The following is a 14,382-nucleotide window of genomic DNA, read 5'->3' on the forward strand; positions in this document are numbered from 1 at the left end:
CCCCCACGCCGCCCCGCCACCCGCTTTCTTTGTATCCCTCCCACACATTCACTTGCAAATCCCTGGGAAAGCCTGCTCCTCTCCTAGTTTCTGTAACCTTCCCATAGCAAGGGCTGCGGCTCTCTCAGCAGAACCTTCCCCTCTCTCTGTCTCTTGATCTCTCCCGCTCCTCCTCCTCCTCCTCTTCTCCTGAGTGGTGCCTTTTTACAGCCCCCCCCCCCTTCTTCTTTCTTTTTCTTCTTTTAATCAGGCTCCCTGAATGAAAGCCAGTCAGAACCAGCGAGCGAGCGAACGAGTCAGCCAGCTAGCCAGCGAATGTGCCCCCCCTCCACTCCTTCTCCTCCTCCTCCTCCTCTTCCCCGCTTCCCATCCCCGCCGCTTTCCCTGCTGTCCAGAGTTAAGTGATGCTCGCAGAAGACGCCTGAATTCGTGTCGAGTCGACTCAGGGTGGAAGAGGGCAAAATAAGCAGGGAATAAAGAGGAAGATTAGTCCGGGACTTCGGGGGTTGCCGCCTTGGGTAGGACACGACTTGATTCACCACAAAAGGTAAGGACTCTCTTGCCTTTGGCTTTGTAGTGGAAAGGGCATAGGAGTTGTGTTTTTTTTGGGGGGGGGTCCCCCATCCTCGTGTGCCGTTTTCTATTATATCAAACCACAGGGTATAAAAAGAACATAACTTTCGCTCGCTCGCTCGCTCTTATAAAAAGAACCTTTCAAAGCCGAAGTTGCGCGAGCCTCTCGCCTTGTATTCTCTTAAGCTGAGCTGCTTCAAACGGGCAATTTGCGAAGCTTGGTCGAAAGAACTGCTGGGCAGCGTATATGAATCCCCTACCTCTCCGTTCAAGACTACCTAACTAACTAAAAAAACAAAACAAAACAAACAAACAAACAAACAAATACCCAGTAACGTCTTTCGTTGTTGTGGGAAAGGTGGAGGATGAGAAATTCCAAGGCAACATTTGTAAAGCTTCATCGTTCACCTCCCCATGGTCCTTCTCATGGGCTTAGCATGAATGGCAAACATACGTGTTGGAACTCACCTCATCCTTTATAGATGATTGCCCGTAGGGATTTTCAGTTCTGAGGCTATGGTAAATGTCTCTCCCTCCCCCTTCTCTCCCCCCCCCAATATATTTGGAGTAAATTATGTTTCAAAATGCTTCAGGAGTGTCTGAACCACAGAAACTTAAACTTATTGGTCTGTATTTGCCAAGAGGTGCACAGCCAAAGGTTGAGAAGGCACCCATCCCATGTTGCGATCAGAGACTTAACAAACCACAGAAAAGAGAGAAAGCAAGTTGTGTCTGCCTTCACTGTCCCTGCTGCAATAAAATCCATATTTGATGTGGTGTTAAATTAATGCAGCATGGTGCAAGTCCCCCTCTGTGCTCCTAGCAAGTCACTGTCGGTCGCTTTGTCAGCTGCTCTGTGCCGTGCTCCAAAATTTACAGCAAATGATTGTGCATTATAATGCCAGCTGTAGCTATCTGAGCTAAATAGAGCTCTGGGCATCCAGGAGGCCACCAACTGACAGCATGTGTGGTTACTAACAAACAGTAGTACCTGACCTGTCATCCCGGTTTGCATCTTCCACCCCAATGGAGCCCCTTTCGCATCGTTCCTGACTAACAAAAACCCCAGGAAAAAATGGAGGGGGTCTGTTTTCAAAACTGCAGCTCATTAGTTTTGAAATGCTTTGAGGTACATCATTTTACTCTGGATGGTTAAAAAAAGATGAGAGACGAATGCATTTGCTTTTATAAAGTAGATGGTTCCATATTTACGTAATCATCTCGTCAAATTTTGACTTGCTATTTGTTGTGCCTTTTTCTAAAATTATCTGCTGTGAAAACTTTGTTGAGCTTAGGTTACTGTTGTCTGCATTTCAGGTTTTTATGCTAATATTCATCACCCCTCTGCTCCCCCGCTAAAAAAATGGGGGGGGGGGAGAGAAAGGTGGGAGGGGGAGTAGGATGAGGGCAGAGAATATTTAAAGAAACAGACAAGGACAAGTTCCATTTGCTTGGGGGGAAAAAAAACCCCTCTCACTGGCTTAAAAAAATGGCAGCATCATTTGGTGGGTAGGGATGAACAATGTGATTCAGAACATAAATCAAATTATTGAAGCTAAGCCTTTCATCTCAAACCTATTTTGATCAATGAAACTGATCTCTTTGTGCACACTTGATTGAAGGTGGGTGTTTCTAATGTGAAAGTTCAGTCCTGAGAAAGAAACTGGTTTTGAATTTCAACCTAGCCTTTAAAACTATGGAGTTAAATCTATTAGATTTGGGCTCAATGATGTCAAATCAAATTGTGTTGTGTGCTTTGTTCTTCTACATTTGCAAATAAGATGTGATTTGTCTATGTGGGGTGTGAGAATTGTAGAAAAAAATATAGATCCTCTAGTTTGTGTTGCGCTCATTTCATTTGGTTACTTCTGACTCTAGTTTATGTTGACATATTTGGGTTGTGGATGAGTTTCAGTGAGGGAGATTTTTAGATTTTGTGGGAACAGTCAAATGTTGTATGCAGGTATACTTGGAGAGTACAGTGTGTTATGTTTATTCTGTAGTGTCCTTTAGTGCTGTAAAGGTATGCAGAATTTTTCCCAATGCCATAATGCATTCCTTTAAATAGAATCAGGTGCTGAGAGCAGATTATATTATTACTAAGAAAAGGAGATAAAACTGAAAGACCAATAGTCTCCAGATACACAGAGGACATATTGCTCTTTTATTATCAGTCAGAGAAATTTGATGTTAAAGTTAATTCAAAAAACCCTGGTACTGAACCTGGCTGGTTAAAAAAGAAAGAAAGAAAGACAATTGCTTCATTTTTTAAAAAATCAACTGAAGTACAGAAGACAGAAAAGGTTAATTTAAAAATGATAACCTTTTCTGGTACTTAGGAAGCCATTTCCTGATTTTAGCAAGATATCCCAAAGGACGAAAGTAACAATGAAGCCTTACTCTTCTTTGCTATCTGATTTATTTATTTTTTGCTGAGGTGATTTATTTTCTTTGTATTTTTATAATGTTAATAATGCAAATCATAATAATTGTTCATGCTCTGTAATGCCACTAGGCTGCAGCAGTTGCACACAGGGTCAGATAAGTGTGAGGAAAAACACTGAACAAGTCACACAAAAGAGGTGTAAGAAGTGTGCTTTATGTTCATATTAAGTACTGACCTCTTTTCTTAAAAAAATGATTAATGATCAGTAGCTGAAGTATTTTATATGATATATCCAGTTTCCTCATTAAACTGCACCACAGTCCTCACTGCTCTGCATCATAGTGCTGTATTTATCTCCAACTGGGCACAGGGGAAGGCAGGCAGGAATGGAACAAATAAAGCAAGAGGGAAAAGACTGACTGATTCAGAGAAAATATGTAAATTATATTTTTTAATAGAGCTGAACTGGAATCTCTTTATGTAATAGATGCAATGATGCTAATTAATATTGTATTCTCACTGCTGAAGGACTAGATTTTGAGCAAGAGAACAATCTAGTAAAAGACTGTCAGTGATTTTTAAGTTGGTTTGAAAACTTTTCATGCAGCTTAAAAAAGATATGGTGTATTGCTTTTAGACTAGGATTGTGAGAACCTGGATACAGTGTCCTCTCCTTGTTATGGGAAGTCACTACATGGCTTTGAATCCATCATTATTTCAGGTCAACCAGACTCATAAGATTTCAGGAGTGCTCTGTATGCCACCTTGACCTCCTGGAATCGAGGTGGAATATACTGTACATCTACAAACAAATAAAATGCATTATGATAGCATCTGGAATTATGGGGATATAACTTTTAATTCCACAAATTCCATGGAAGCATAAGTATGCTAGGTACAAATGATTCATGCCTTCATGCTTCTACTCCAGAATTGTAGCCACGTTTGTATTCTGTCTCAAGGAAATACTTGATTCAACTTGTAAAAATAAATACATTGAGGCTATTTTCCTGCTGCTGATATATATATATATATATTATTATTTATATACCGAATTTGCATTATTCATATGCCTCCTGCTTCACCAGACTTTGGACAGCTCCCAACAATAAAATATCAATAAATTCTCAAACTCTAAAATCATCGTAAAATTATAGATCATAAGGTCATTTAATAGCCAGAAACACAGAACTGACAAACTCCAGGGACCAACATAGCAGCTGCCATTTTGTCAACTTACCAAAGGCTCAACAAGGACAAATTCCTTCCCTTGTTTTGAAAGATCACTATGGAAGAGCCATCTTTTCTTAAAGAGTAAGAGACTTCCAAAGACTTGGAGTGCCAAAGATTAAATCTTCTCTCTGAGCTGCCATCCCCCAGACCAGTGGTTCTCAACCTTTTCCTCTCCACGGAACCCCTTTAAATACCTTTTGTGGTCACAGACCATGGCTATGGACTCCCAAGACTTAACTCAATATGTAAATCATAACATTTTTCAAGCCCCCTCATGATGACATCATGGCCCCGTAGGGGTAAACAGACCACTAGTTAAGAAACACTGTCCCTGACTATATGGGGAATAAACCATTTCATACAGTGGTGGGTTGCTACTGGTTCGCCCCAGTTCGGGCGAACCAGTAGCAGCGGTGGCAGGAGGCTCCACCCACCCACCCAGACATCATCAAATATGATCTGTGCATGTGCAGAAGCTTCTGCACATGAGCAGAAGTGGTGTGCGCACGAGCAAACCAGTAGCAAAGGTAAGGGAAACCCACCCTTGATCTCATAGTGTAAGAATACTTTATTCGGAGAAAGCAATCCTATGAAAACTGAACAGTTGAACAGCGAAGAGACTTTATAGATAATAACCAGCACTTTAAACTGTATCCAGAAACCTACTGTTAACCAATTCTGCTCTTACAGATTGGGCATATACTGCCAAACCTGGACTAGCCACTGGCAATTTGGAAGCTATATTTTATATCTACTGCAGTTTCTCAGTAGTCTTCAAACAAAGCTCCAATAAAGCACCTTACATGATCCAGTAAGCTACAAAGCTCCTTGTTGATCTGTAAAACATATTGAGAATCCTGCCATGATTCCATATTTTTTTTGGTATGGAAACATTATAGCAAAACATAAACAAGATTCTTGTATGTAGCTTATTACTTGCTGTTTTAACCAGGAAGTTTAAACTGTTTCCACTCTAAAACTTAGGCTACAATGGATAGATTGTTATCCAGTAATTAAGTTGTGGTCTTATTCACAAAATAAAAAGATGAAATAAAAAAACTCACTTTTTTTTCATCTCACAAATGGTATTTTTATATTATTTTAATTTGTTTTCCTCTGCTCACTCCCCTTTTTCTTAATTATTAACCATTTGGCTAGGGGTGAATTTGGGTTTGTGAAACTACCGGTTTCTAATTTCAGGCCTTTCATCAAAACTTATTAACATTCTAACTAATTCTTATTATGCAGCCCAACCTTGGATGTACTTTAATTGATGACAATGATAAAAACTAGTAGCTACTTTGGCTAAGAATTTGGGGCATAAAGTTGGAGGCGACTTACATTTTTATTGGGAAAAAAAATGAGACGTTCAACTGTGATTGGATTGCAAACTTAATTAGATTGCCTTACATATATTCTCTTTCTACTCCTCCCACCATCCCTCCCTCCTCTCTCATTTCTCTCTTGCATGACTGGATCAGAATATGCAGAACTTCTCCCCTTCCTAAGATAAGGCTACTTTGAAGTGTGGTTTAAGTAACAATCTGTCAGCAAGGGAATCTTATAAATTGTGCTATATAAGCATGTACGTTTTAGAATGGATTGCAATGGTGATTTTTTAAATTTTATCTTATTTTTCCACACAGCTTTATTATCTATAAAGATTGCTGAGTTCTCTGAAAACGTGAGACTACTGTGCAGGCATGCTTTTGTAATCTTGTACCCTCTAGGTGTGCTTTATTGCAAGTTGTAAGATGTCTATACAGGATGAAGATTCTGAAACTTGTGATCTAGTACATCTGGAGAACATCAGATTGGGAGGAGGAAGCAATTATACCCTCTTTCCCCTTTTATTTTGTCCTGTAGTGAATTATTCCTTATCTAAAATAATCTTGTGATGCTTATTATTTATTACATTTGCTGATCCATGAAGGTTAGCACTGCAAGCAAAAATATACTTGTAGAATAGGCTTGCAGATAGACCTGTAGGTGTACAAATGTCATTCAACTTTTAAGATAATTGTAAAACTATTTAGAATGCCTGGAAGCTATTATTAATAGAATAGATGTACTACATAGGTAGGTTAAGATGCTAGGCTTGTTGGCTGAAAAGCCAGCAGCCCAGGTTCGAGATCCGAGCTCCACGTGATGGGATGAGTTCCCATCCTTGCTCCAGCTTCTGCAAATGCAAGTAGATAAATAGATTCCACTTAGGTGGGGAAGCTAACAGCACTCAATGACATCATGCTGGTCACATGACCATAGACATTTCTTCAGACAGTGCTGGCTCAATGGCCTTCAAACAGAGATGAGCATTGTCACCTATAGTCACAATGACTAGTGGAGTAAAATCTTCAGGGAAGTATGGACAAAAGTGCTTTTATAGGCTTTTTGAAAGGTTAAGATTTTCATAATCCTTATTTGATGTATAGGACTGATTTCAACAGTTTTATTTGATGGTATTTGCAAGTAATGTTCCCTAAAGCTGAATGTACACATTTCTTTTGCAGTTGATAGTGGGTAGTACATTGTAAATTATTCCATTGCAGATTAGTATGTAAAATATTCCCCATTATTAAAGCCAATACAAAACAGAAACACTTTAGAGTTGGTATCAACTCATTCTCTTAGTCTTTCACTATGTAGAAAGAAGGTGGTTTTTTTTAATGCAGACAGGTCTTTAATATTGGACCATCATGGCTACAATCTGAATAATGGATTACTATTAATGTTATAATAAATAATTTCTTGTAAAGTTGGTGTGAAGTTGTATTTCAGTTCTTTTACGATATAGTCCAATGATGGCTAACTTTTTTCGGTCGAAGTGCCCAAAGCGTGTGTAGGCGCAAGTGTGCACTTGCATCAAACTCCCAAAATGCAATGTGCGCACTCCCTGTACATGCATGCCCCCGTATATGTGCATACACCCCCGCACGTGCCATGCACGTGCGACCTGCACAGACCCCATGCATGCGCACATAACCCCCCTGCATGAGCTCCACCACCACGCATGCACGGCAGAAACCCAAACACCAGCTGACCAGCAGGAGGCACGCATGCATATGCGGCGGAGCCAAACTGGGGTGACGACTCGTGTGCCATCAGAGAGGGCACTGCGTGCTATGTCTGGCACACGTGCCATAGATTCACCATCACGGATATACTCTAATAACATTCAGATACAAACATTGTTTGGGAGAGAGAGGTCACAAAGGAAACAGCACTCTACCAATCTTAACTTTGATATTTTTGGGGGGTTTCCTCCATAATTTTATCTATAATTGTCAGCCTTACAAAGTATTCTGCCTTGAGATCCAGAAACTGACTGCATAGGAAGACAATAACAGTACTCTGAGATAGGTTATAGCAACTGAATCTTGCAAATCTGCTTCTATTTCACCTTCCCTCCCTCTTATATCCTGGTGAGTCAAGGAGGAAGACTATCACTTTTCCAGGGTTTGAGGAAGTCTTCTGTCCTTGTTATTCCTGTAACAACTTCTGAATAGTCCTTTTAAGGCCTTCTCCATGGCTGTCTGCACTAGTAACCAGTTTATTTTTTTTATTATTATTATTATTATTATTATTATTATTATTATTATTATTATTATTATTATTATTATTATTATTATTTAACAGGCAGGGTTTTCTGAAAGTTATAGTGAGAAAAGTCAAGATGGCAGCCATGATGTTGCAATGAAAGCTCCACCTGTTTTTTTGTTTTTTTTTACTCATGGTAGAGCTTCAGTTGCTCCATTATGGCTACTGTCTTGACTTTTTTAACCATACTCTATGGACATCTTTGCTAACAGACATGAAATAGAGCCATAGGAATTTTAATTTATAATATACAAGCATTTCTTATATCTGTTTAAAATTGGTATTTGCCTGATACTCCTGACAGAATTGTCTGTGCAGTAGATTTCCGGATATTGGGTTCATAAAACAAATTTTGTGCTGCAGTGTAAATGTCCTGGAAGGATCTTTTGAAATTCTGCTTAACTTGCTGTTTTATCACAGAAATGATTAAAGTAGCAGTGTCTCAACTAAACCATGTTAGTGGTGTGCAATTTTTTTCTGAGCCCCAGTAATTTCAGTCAACATAAAATCAAACCTTACGATTTTTCAAAGTTTTTTTTTTTTAGCACCACATATGGAGGGCTTTTCTTTCTGCCAGCAACAGATGCCATTACTGTAAAATAAAGAAAGAAAAGAAAACCCTTTTCCAAAGTAAGCATTGTTGCTTCCTTTATTTTTCTGCAATTGATGAGGGGTGGGGTTGCATATGAATTGAAATAGTAATTTGATATCCTTGCTCAAAATTGTATGACTTTAATGCAGCATAGTAGTATTTGTAACTGTTATAAGAACAGTTGAGAACCAAAGCACATGTTTAGATAAAAGATAAAAGGATAACTTTGTGTGGATGGAGGGATGGAAAGAGAGATAGACAAACAGACAGATAGATGTAATCAAGCATAAATGTAATCTGTGGTGTGTGTGTGTGTTTGCCTATATATGCAGATATGTGTAAACAGAGAGAAGGAATTATTTTGTCCTCATAGTATTTTAAATAAGAATAATGTATATGATTGTCTGCAGGTTAACTGAAAGTGTGAATAGTTACAACCCAAAGTATAATTATATATATAATTATAAATATATATATATATATATATATATATATATATATATATATATATATATATATATATAATTATAAATATATATAACTGAATTTCTGACAATCTATAGGAAAAGAAATTGATAAAATGCCTTTTTTTCATAATTAGATACTATCATTTAGCCAACATTAAGTATGAGTAAGACCTACCTGCTGCAAACTAGTAGTGTAGTTTTATAAAATGTACTTGCATGGCAGGGATACAGGAAACTAAAATTTTTGTCCTTCAAATCAAGGTGAAAATTTCTTGCAAAATCTACAGAGCAAAGCTGAAGTGAGAAAAAGATATATTTATTGATTGATTGGACTTCATACTATTCAAGAACAGGAGTTCTGTAGGTAACAGATTGGCCTGCATTGATTTGACCTCCTCCTCTTCCTCCTCCTCGTCCTCCTTCTCCTCTTCCTCCTCCTCCTCCTCCTTGCCACCATCATTAGCACCATCGCCATCACCACTATTGTTGTTGTTAAAAATACATGAGTATTCTCATAAAAGTATATGATATTCTGACATATGTAGCCCATAATGCAGTAAAACAGACTGATTAAAACTAAAGAGATTAGCCAAGTACCCTTTTCTGCAAATATTGTGATTACACAGAGCTAATGTTGAACTCTTTTCTGCTTCCCTGACCACCTTGTGACAAATTACATGTTGTACTTGATTCATGGCAGCTTAGCTATTGAGAAATCAGTGGTAATATTCCTTTCTAATGTAATTAAACTAGCGAGATGGAATCTTGACAAACTGGACAGTATGTGGATTCCAATATGGGAAACATATCAACATTATTTTGGGAAACATATGGTGGTATCACTGGCTCAAGGTTCACATTATTCTTTTATTTAAAATATCTATCTCCATCTGCTATCCAAAAGAACTGATTGTCTAAGAAAAGGCTCATGCATTCCTACTAGCACATAGCTCAATGTTTTGTTTTGTTTTGTTTTTAATTTGAATTTATATCCCGCCCTTCTCCGAAGACTCAGGGTGGCTTACAATGTGTTAAGCAATAGTCTTCATCCATTTGTATATTATATACAAAGTCAACTTAATTGCCCCCAACAATCTGGGTCCTCATTTTACCTACCTTATAAAGGATGGAAGGCTGAGTCAACCTTGGGCCTGGTGGGACTTGAACTTGCAGTAATTGCAAGCAGCTGTGTTAATAACAGACAGACTTAGTCCGTTGAGCCACCAGAGGCTCAATTGGGTTTACTTATTGGGTATCCCAGTTTATTTATTTATTAAAATTATATCCCGCCTATCTCTCAAGTAACTAATCCAATCCCTTCACCCTTCATTAGACTTTTTAAAAAAATCTCCAGTGAAGTACACATTCAGATTACAAGATATTTATGCCTGAAATGTTTATTTTTCCCAAAAAATGATGCACAAATTAGAGTCAAGGAAAGTCTGCCTCTATACCATGAATATGGTGTTCTTTTATTTGAAATAAAAGGTGTTAGTATTTACAGATCAGGATAGATTTACATGCACTAGCAGTGAATGTGGGAGTATAAAGGGAGGAAAGATGTGATAATGGAGGGAATATTGTCTTCCAATCAAACCATAACAATCTATTGCTGAATCAATGCATTATTCTATTTTCTTACAGTTGGGTTCAGGATAAATGGATGGGTTAAACAAGAGAACCCAACATAAAAATGCTTAATCTGCTATTAAATTACATTGCTGTGCCCATTTTCTTAACTAGTAGTAGTCCTAATAATTCTAGTAGTCCTATTAATTGTAGTAATCCTATTGAACAAATGCAGAGGACTGTGCAGCTAAAGCTAATAAATGACAGACATGAAATCTAAGAATCATGAAGCTAACCTTGATTAGGTGACCCTACCAAAACTCCAGTCAGTAATTTAACTTGCATTTGCTTTGCACAGAGTTCACACACTTTCAGGATTAGGAAGAATTTTTTTTTTTAGGTTTGACAACCCTAAATTAGTAAAAATAATAAAATTAATGAGGCTATTCAGATGTCCTATCTCACATTTCTTTGAATCAGTCAATCATTAGATGGGGTTGATTCTTTTTTCAGAGCCACATAACTTCCTTCTCAGATATGAGGTATTTGAGGAAACCCCACCCTCCCCAAAAAAAGGCAGACCGTAGACTCAATTATTTTATAAAAAAGTGCAGAGGTTCCATTTCTTCAAATGAATCTAGGAACAGAAGCAGAACATTCTTATTTCCTCCAGCTGTTGATATAACTTATTGTACTTTCCCCCCATTTTGCTGGTCTACCAAGGGGAGAACATCCATTCCGGTGTGGTTCATTGATCCCATGTCTTGGGAGAAGGAGAAGGAGAAGGAGAAGGAGGAGGATAGAAATACACATCCCTGTGTACATGGCAATTTTGCAACATCATTATTCCCAAAACATAGTTCAGAAACTGAGGAATAGTTTTGTGCAATCATTTAGTAGAATCAAGTATTGAACTGGAAAAGCTTTGTCTTTTCATCATTTGTTACATATCTTTTAATCATTTGTTATAATAACTGAGATGAATGGTTGCATTGCTTGTTAAATTTAAAGACTGGCCTAGTTCAAAGCAACTCTGATCAGCTTTATACTTTAAAATAATAGCAAAAAAGAAAAAAAAACCCTGCAACCAACAGGGTGTGCAAATTCACCCTACTCCAAAACTTGGGAGAATACATAAATCTGAAAATCTGTCAGGGTGGAAGTTACAATTGTGTCTGCAGGGATACTCTTCCAGAGACCAGAGACCACCACAAAGAACAGCTTGCTTATTCATCCATTCATTTGAAAAAGAGCATTTAAGAGGTATGAAAAGATCTACAGCTTCTCTATTTGTAGCCCAAGAACAAGCAAGGCTTCATTTGGAATGCTGCTGTCGAATGGGGTTTCTTTCTTTCTTTTTCTTTCTTTTTCTTTTTTGACCCTTTCAGTTAATGTTGACTCCTGTTTACTGCCTGGACAACTCACTGAGTTTTCCTGGCAACATTTTTGGAAGTGGTTTGCCACTGCCGCCTTTCTAGGGCTGAGAGAGACAGTGATTTAGTCCAAGGTCACCCAGCTGGCTTTGCGCCTAAGGTGGGATTAAAATTCTCTGTTTCCCAGTGATGCCTTTTTTAAAAGATTTTTTTCCCCCTGAAAATGTTTACACAAGTGAAGGACAAGAAATGTAAAGAAAAATATATGAGGAATAAAAAAGAAAGTTGCAGAAAGTGAAGGGAGGGAGGGAGGAACACTTTTTAAATAATCAGATATATAAATCATTGTTTTGTTTTGTTTTTCTGGAAAAAGTCCATAAAAAATTTCTGGCTTTTTGTAAAAAAAAAAAAAAATGTTTGTTATTTTGTCCCTGACCAAACAGATCAGTTTTGCCATTTCTGCCAATTCTGCATTTTCACAATCTATTCCTCCATTGTGAAAATGTTGGTATTTGTCCTTTGCTTATTATATTCTACAGTATAATAATATTGCTTCTATGACCTTACATAGAAGTCAGTCTTCCATGAGTCTCATCTAATTGGCTATCCATAGGTCCTAATAAAAAGAATTTTGTCTTTTTCTCAATATTAATTTTTAAAAAAATATATCCCAAAATTTCTGAATTTTTCCACACTCAATGTGATAATGATGACAATGATAATGATTACATTTCCAACATTGATTTGAAGAATCTTTATGCAACTTTGGTTGTGTTGTCATATACAAACATCAGTTTCTAGCCTGATGCTTTAACCTTAGTCATCCGTGATCAAGTTTTAACCATACATTATTTTAAATCAATAACTTTAAAGCTCTAAAGGATACAAACAGATATCTTAGGGCCTACTCTGCATTTATTTACATATTCATTTAAATTATTTTCTACCCTACTCCAGTGGAGTCTAGGTGGTATACAAAACTAGTTAAAGGATAAAAGTAGTTAGGAAGTATTAAATGAAACAGATAGCCCAGACTAAAATAATCTGATAAACAACAAAATCAATAAAAAGGGACCATTGGACAAATAATAAACATCAACCCTTGGCCTGGGATGAATGCCAGGTTTTCAAAGCTTCCTGGAACTGTAGGAAACAGGGCACTATGCTTTTTCTCCGGTGGGAGGGGGGGATATCGTCCCAAAAAGTTTAAAAATTAACATTGAGAAAAAGACAAAACTCTTTTTATTAGGACATATGGATAGCCAATTAGATATGACTCATGGGAGACTGATTTCTATGTAAGATCATAGAAGCAATATTATTATACTGTATATAGTACAGTACTAAAACAGAGGAGGCACACTTCCTTCATCTCTCGAGATAACAGTGTTGAATGTAGAAGATCTGGAACACACCCACTCTGCTGGAACTTATTGGATGGGCAGAAACAATCAAAGGCAACTTATCTCTTGGATATCCAAGTCCTATGCCATACAGGGCTTTATAGGTAATAAACAACACTTTGAGTTGCATTGGGAAGCCACTGGCAGGCAATGTAGTTTGTGTAGTAGTTACAAAGCATGGGCTCACTGAGATTCATCCATTATTATTTGAAGGCTCAAAGATGATTCCCCCCTTATTATTTATGACTTTTGTAAAATTCTGATTTTATATTGTGTCTGTCACACACGGTGAGGAACAGAGAAAGAGAAAGTGACACTCTGAAAACTCTTTGTAGTATTCAGATACTACGTGTGATTGCCAGACATAAACTTACCCTTCTGAATTGGAACTTGCAATTCACTTCCCTTCTTGCAGCTTCAAACAAGCAGCAAATGTTGGAAGTTGTGTCCTTTTATACCAAAATAATATCTTGAGGACTCAGGAAGGTGTAGTTCTAAGTAGACATGCATAAGATTGTACTGGTTCATTTTGTGGACCACCATATATGTATGTATGTATGTATGTATGTATGTAGGTATGTAGGTATGTAGGTAGGTATGAATTAGTATGTATGTATGTATTAGCCACCCAACCTGAATGGATTGAGATATGTGATTTGGATGCTGAATTTGGGTTGGTAGATCATTTGTTTTTCAAGTTTCTGTCTCAAAGAAAGAAATGTGAAATTCAGACAGAAGTCAACTATCCTAACATTACTGTTCATGTAGTCACTATTTCATGACCAGGGTCACTGTGCAAATTTGAGGGATAGCCTGCAAATTGGATTCTACCCATAAGGCTAGGTAGAGTAATTAGAATGCTTAATTCACTGTGAGAAGTAGCATAAAATATACAGCCTCTCTTTGCCATTGTGATTCTATGAATTATTGTATTGTTTTAAAATTGATCTCTTATTAAAGAGTCAAAGCCCAGATTTCATCTGAAGAACTGGTATGATTTTTCTGTGATACACTTTTTTTATTTGCTAAGAGTAATCAGAAATAGAGAGTTTGATATAGTGGCTAAAGGCAGCAGCATGCTAGAAACCAGTAGACTGTGAGTTCTAGTGCTGCTTTAGGCATGAAAGCCAGCTGTGTGATTTTGGACCAATCACTCTCCCAGTCACTCTCAGCCCAACTCATATCACAG

At 37.6% G+C, this 14,382-nt stretch overlaps 1 protein-coding gene across 3 annotated transcripts in view; it reads left to right on the plus strand.

The window, feature by feature from the left end:
- The first annotated feature begins 291 nt into the window (after nucleotides 1–291).
- The window catches only part of LOC131195678 (cadherin-10), a 168,048-nt gene continuing 153,957 nt past the window's right edge, over nucleotides 292–14,382 (plus strand). For all 3 annotated transcript variants that reach the window (XM_058177778.1, XM_058177777.1, XM_058177779.1), the window contains exon 1: nucleotides 292–547. The gene's annotated coding sequence lies outside the window, so the exon portion shown is untranslated. The remainder of the gene's footprint in view (nucleotides 548–14,382) is intronic.

The sequence above is a fragment of the Ahaetulla prasina genome, chromosome 3, assembly GCF_028640845.1.
Source record: "Ahaetulla prasina isolate Xishuangbanna chromosome 3, ASM2864084v1, whole genome shotgun sequence".
Classification (NCBI taxonomy): domain Eukaryota; kingdom Metazoa; phylum Chordata; class Lepidosauria; order Squamata; family Colubridae; genus Ahaetulla; species Ahaetulla prasina.